Below are 6,997 nucleotides of genomic sequence, written 5' to 3'. Positions count from 1 at the left end.
CCTTTGTTGATAGAGGATTTGGTTGTTATAATATCTACTCTTGCATAAATACTTGGTGCTCTTTTGATTGAATGTGTACAGTGTTTAGTTAAATTTTAGAATCTACCTTGTTTTGTTCCACTCAGCCTACTTGAATACTCCCATAGCAGGTAAACTCAACCCCTAGGAACACTTTTGTAGATACTCTGAGAGTGTTAAGAGCAACACCTAACACCTTAATCTCTTATGCTGAAGATATATAACATCAAATCAATTGATACAGCTAAGAATACCCAGCTAACTAGAAAATCCAAGCATTAACTTAATCCAAGATGCAAAAATATACACATTATAACACAAGAAACACCAAAAATCAAGACAATATAAATGCACCAAAAGTATTAATGCATCAGAAATGACCTCCAGTGAGAACGAGTTAGAGGAAATGCCTGAGGAAGATTTCTAAAGAAGGATTGTAAATATGTTCAAAGAAGTCAAAGAAGAAACCAAAGGAATGAAAGAGGAAATCAAAGGAATCAAAGAAGACACAGGACAGCAATTTAACAAAATAAAGAAGTCAATACAAGACATAAATAAGGAAATAAAAATAATAAAGAAAAACCAGTCAGAATTACTAGCAATGAATAACACAGGTAATGAAATAAAAAACTCTGTAGAAAATCTCACCAGTAGAATGGATGAAGAAGACAGAATATCTAAGCTAGAAGACCAGGTGGCAGATCTAATATTGTCCAACAAACAGAAAGACAAACTAATAAAAAAAGTATGAATGGGAATTTCAAGATATTCAGGACAGTATGAAAAGATCAAACATACGAATTCAGGGCATAGTAGAAGAAGAATTTCACTCCAAAGGCATAGTAGGCATCCTCAACAAGATCATAGAAGAAAACTTCCCCCAAATTTGGAAAGAGGTGCCAATGTAGATACAGGAAGCCTTTAGAACAGCAGTCAGACAAAACCTGGGAACCTGGGAAGAACCTCTCCTCACCATATTATAATCAAACTGCCAAACACACAAACCAAAGAAAAAATATTGAAAGCAGTTACAGAGAAAACTCAAGTTACCTACAAAGGCAAGCCCATTAGGATTACAGCAGATTACTCAACACAAACATTAAAAGCCAGAAGGGCTTAAAGTGATGTATTCCAAATTCTGAAAGATAACAACTGTCAACCAAGGTTACTTTATCCTGCAAAGCTATCCATTCAAATAAGGACATTCCATGACAAAAGGAGGCTAAAGGAGAATTTGAAGACAAAACAAACTCTACAGAAAATACTTGAAAGAATCCTCCATGCTGAAGAAAGGAAAAGCACACATATAAGGAACCTGGAAAAAACAAACAATACTCAAATACTAGTTAACACAAGAGAACAGAGGAATAACCAGAACCACAAAAAAAAGGGGGGGGGGAAACATAAATACACAACTTTCAATAATATCTCTTAATATTAACGGCCTCAATGCCCCAACCAAAAGACATAGATTTGCAGACTGGGTTAAAAAGCAGGATCCTACAATTTGCTGTCTCCAAGAAACTTACCTTTCTACAAAGGATGGACATTATCTTAGGGTGAAAGGTTGGAAGACGGTGTTTCAAGCAAATGGGCCTAGAAAACAAGCAGTGTTAGCTATCCTAATATCTGACAGGGTACACTTCAGTCCAATGTTATTCAAGAAGGATAAGGAAGGTCACTTTATATTGATTAAGTGCATACTCTAACAGGAGGACATTAAAATCCTAAACATATATGCACCTAACATGGGGGCTCCCAAATTCATCAAACAAACACTATTTTAACTAAGGTCAATGTGAGCTTGTTCACATAGGCCAGAATTATAATTTGGACATTAAATGGCCCCTCAAGGTTGCATACATGGAGGACATCCAATTGAAGATGTTGGAACTGTGCAAAGTTCCATCTCTCTGCCTTCCAGCTTCCACCTAGAAAGCAGTTTTGCTCTGCTGTGTTCTGCCTACAAGGTTGTTTTGCCAAAGATAAGCTTAAGACAAAAGGATCAAGCGAGCACAGCTGAAACCATAAGCAAAAAAGTAAATCTATCATATAAGTTGATATCTCAGGCATTTTGCCCCAGTAACAAAAACTGACAGGTGGGAAACTAAGAGGAAGTTAAATATTGAATATAAAAGCATATAGAAAATATGTAAAAGATTATCTTCTTCTAAACTTAAGTATCTAATGTGCTTTCTTTTTTCTTTCTTTCTTTCTTTCTTTCTTTCTTTCTTTCTTTCTTTCTTTCTTCTTTCTTTACTAGAGGTAGGGTCTCCATGTAGCCCAGGCTGACCTGTAATTAATTTGCAGTTATTATGCAAATAATACTGGCCACAAGAGAAGTGGAGGAAAATACCCTATTGTTCCTTCATCCTTCTGATACCTGTATCTCTGGTTTATTTTTTTATGAAAGTAAATGAGAATTTTATGCCTTACTTCTTCTATGTTTATCAGAAGGGTAAGCCAAAGCTCCTCTTTCCAAAGAGATTTATCTTCTTGAAAGTAAAAGGAAAGATGTGACATCTAAAATACTTCTATCTGAACTTCATCCATATAGAACTGACATTGGTTTACTTTTCATATTATTATGAAAATTACACAGTTTCCTTTTATAATGGACAAAAACAGGGCAATATTGAGTTTCACAATACATGCACAGTACCAGGCACTGGCAGAGTGGAACAGATGTTACCAGGTAATAATCCACAGAGGAAAAATATGCAAGGGATTCTTTTTCAGTGTTATATGGATCTTGACAGTTAGCACCACTTTCTCAACAGGAAGATGGCTCTTAACATGGCTGCATAGTTCTGTAGTTTAAATCATTATTGTCTATTGTTCATATCTCTATGGTTTGGTAGGCTCAGCTGGGTAGTCCTTCTGGTCCCTGTACTGTTAGGAGTGGCCATCATCATCTATGGGTTTAACTCGATTTGAAAGTCTGAATGGTTTCTACTTTGTACTGCCTGTTGGAAAAGACCTCAGCTAGGTTCATCAATCAGAATGTTCTCCATGTGACATTTTCATTTATGTTTAGAATTTCATACCATCACCACTAGATTCTATGGGATAAGACAAAGAAGTTTTAGGTTGGATGCAGAGGGAGAAATTTTTCAACTATTTTTCAGTAGATAGCTTTTATGAGAGATAGACTAGACTCCAAGGCCAAAAAGAGAGCTGATAAGCACCAGCGACATGAAATACTCCATGTCAAAAGAATGAAGGAAGCTGGGCATGGTGGTGCACGCCTTTAGTCCCAGCACTGGGAGGCAGAGGTAGGAAAGTTGCTGTGAGTTTGAGGCTACCCTGAGACTACATAGTGCATTCCAGGTCAGGCTGAGCTAGAGTGAGACCTTACCTTGAAAAAAAAGAGAGATGGAAGGAGAGGAGAAACATCCTGCACTTGTCTGAAGTCTGAAAGTGTTCTATGCACCTATACACACACACACACACACACAGAGAGAGAGAGAGAGAGAGAGAGAGAGAGAGAGAGAGAGAGAGAGAGAGAGAGAGAGTGAGAGATAAATTTAAATTATAAAAATAGAAAAAATTAAAACATACAGCTTGATTTTTCAGCCTATGTCCTTATCATAGGCGGTTAATAACACAAATTGTTTCATTAAGGGTTTTTTGTTTGTTTGCTTGTTTGTTTGTTTGTTTGAGGTAGAGTCTCACTCTAGCCCAGGCTGAACTGAAATTCACTAAATAGTCTCAGGCTGGCCTCGAACTCATGGTGATCCTCCTACCTTTGCCTCTCAAGTGTTGGGATTAAAGGCATGCACAGCTTGTTTTCCATTTTTTAAAGAATTTTATTCAAATGAGCCTAGAGCTTTGAAATACAAAACTTGTTCAAACATTCCCATCGTGTGGGACCTCTTAACTGTGAGCTGTAAAACCAAAAGAACACAATGGCACAGAATAAGCATTCACAATGCAAATGATGGCATTGGGCAAAGCACCAAAAGATTGAACCAATACAAGATCTAAAGCAAGCAGAGCAAACAGCAAACCCTTTAGCTCCATGACCAATATCTCTAGCTGGTGACAAAGATTCTGGAGTCTGAATTCTGCCCCTCCAGCTAGGGTACTGACAGCCTGGGTAATACTCCATCTCAAGCCTGCAGCTCTCCTTGGCAGCTATCTCAAAGTGCTGATATATCCTAAACATCCTCAGACAAACAACGGTTTGTCCATGTAATGACTCCATCTGGTCTACACACAGTGAATTCATCAACTCTGACCCACCTAGCCCTGTGGTCATCTCCAACAAAACATTGTTACACATCCAATGACCAGATAGGCTATCAAATTTATTAATCCAGTGGGGTATAAGGGTAACTTTGAAGAACAGGAAACTCCTTCAGATTTCTTCCTTCAAGTCCCCTCCTTGTAAAACAGCGTGCATTCCTACTAGCTTGAACCTTCCATGGTTAGATTTGACCCTCAGGACATCTTTTCTATATTCCCAATGTAAAAATGTTATCCCTCCTTTAATAGTGGTAATCAATTTCAGTTTAGGTAACCTAAGGCCACTCTCAGTGCCATTAACGTTAAAATTCCTTACATTTCTTTCTGTACCAAACATCTTTCATATCTTTCTGTTCTATACCTTTTGTACATACCTTTGGACAGCATACCAGTCCAATACTTTTAAATTCAACTTTGTATATTACTTGCAACGCCTCTCATTACCTACTCCTTTCTCCCTCTACCACCCAACTTCCACTGGACACCTTCTTTTCTACTAATATACAACTATTTGGGTTACTTTTGGCTCTTTTTCAAACAAACTATTTTGTTTCCCCTCTCTCCTCCTTTCCCCATTCCCACCCCTCCCATACCTTCTACTTGCCATAGACTTGCTTTCATTTTCTTGATACAAGGGACATTTTGCCCACCCCCTCTTTCTCAATATCTCTTGTTCTACACTGGTGTACATGCATATCATTTCATAGCTTATAAACAATTGTACCCATGAATTACATACACAGAATTATTAAAAGTTAAGATCCACATAAGAAAGAGAAGATGTAAATTTTGTCTTTCTAGGCCAGGATTACTTAGGATCTTTTAAAGTTCCGTGTATTTTCCTATAAATTTCATAATTTCATTATTCTTTTGTGTGATTAAAATTTCTTGTGTCCCACATTCTTGTAATCCAGCAATCTACTGGTGGACATCTAATGTGATTTCATTTCCTACCTATTGCAAATAGAACAACAGTACACATGGATGAGAGGGATCTCTATTATAGGATAGTGTACTTTGAATATGCATCCATGAGTGGTATAGCTGAGTCATATGTTAGTTCTGTTTTTAGCTTTTTGAGAAAGCCCACTGATTTCCATAAAGGATTTACCAGTTTATACTCCCACCAGTATTCATATTTTTCCACATCCTAACCGGCATTTGTTATCATTTGTTTTCTTGATAAAGCTATTCTGAGTGGGGTGAAAAGGAGTCTCAAAGTGGTTCTCATTTGTATTCCCTAATAACTACCCTTAAAGTCCTTAAAAATTTATTCTCAAGTGGACAGGTGCTAAGTACTGGATCCTTATTTTATTTTTTTTTTTTGAGGTAGGATCTCAATCAAGCCAAGGCTGACCTGGAATTCATTCTGTAGTCTCAGGTTGACCTTGAACTCATAGTGGTCCTCCTACCTCTGCCTCCCAAGTGCTGGGATTAAAGGCATGCACCCCCATGCCCAGCTTGGATCCTTATTTTTAATTTGGGCTGAATGAAAAGTCTTGTAGTAGTTTCACCTGAACTTCATGTTTAGTCTGGAGTGTGGCTTTGTTGTTGATTAAAGAGAGTGAGCCTTCTGTTGTATTGGTGGCACACTTGATTTGATCTTTGCTTCTGGTATAATTAAGTATTTAACCCTAAACTTTGCATTTGTTTTGTTCTATCTTCTGTGCGTAGACAAAGTTGCATATAATTCACATCACAACTCAGTAAATAGTAGTTCCTAGAAGCCTAGAAGTTTTTTTTTTCCCCCAAATTAGTGTACTATAGTGACCCACAAACAAAATGCAGACTTTCAGCTGCTTTTGTCAATAAACTTTTAGTAGAGCACAGCTATGCATGCCCCTGTTCATTTATAGATTCCTTTTTTATATCACAAGTATAAAGTCGAATAATTTCTGAAAAACTTGGGCCTAGGATATTGACTCTCTGGTTCATTACAAGAAAATGTCTGCTGACATTTACTCTAGGCGTTACTTAAAAATTAGACATGTACTTCTGTGGGTTATTTCACACAATTAATTATCATATATACCTAAAAGGTGACAGTGGAGACTTTCAATATTCTGTCTAGAGACCTGCTTGGTCAAACATTTAAGTTCATTAGATATAGTTCTTAGCTTTCGTATTGTCACTACATACAGCTTTGGCAAGCCCAGGGTCTTTTTCTCTAAGCTTCCATAACAATTCCCTAGTTGTCTGCCAGAGTCTGTTGACTGCCTCCTTGAGGCTCTTCTGGTTATAGCAGGTGTCATGTGTTAGATTTTGGCTACAGCAGCATACTACCTACCAATTTCTGTATCGTTTATTATCATTGGACTATCCATAAACTTATGACTTAGACTAGCAACTGTTGGGTTCTTTTGCCTTTTTTGTATATTTTTTGTTGTATGTCAAGATTCAGGAAGTCAGTAGTCTGGGAAGTGTTTGCAAGAACCTACCTAAGGTTATGTAATAGGAAAATAACTGCTTAGTGGGAGACGTTCTCAATCAGGTGCTTGTAAGCCATGTAGTGTGCTGGTGACTATTTAAGAGCAGAAGAGCTATCTGCAGGCTGTGCTGTGACTTCCAGAATCACAGCTTCTGTGAGTTGTCACCCTAGCTTGGGTGGACTTTTTGGTAACATAGCTGACTTTAAGTCATCCGTGCTCCTACAAGCACCCCTCACCCTGCTCTGTGACTCACCAGGATGAACTTGCTGGTGCAGCAGAAGTGATTTTGGTGGAGCCATACT

This window comes from Jaculus jaculus, chromosome 7, assembly GCF_020740685.1.
Source record: "Jaculus jaculus isolate mJacJac1 chromosome 7, mJacJac1.mat.Y.cur, whole genome shotgun sequence".
NCBI classification, from domain to species: Eukaryota; Metazoa; Chordata; class Mammalia; order Rodentia; family Dipodidae; genus Jaculus; species Jaculus jaculus.
Note: the sequence above shows the minus strand (reverse complement) of the source record.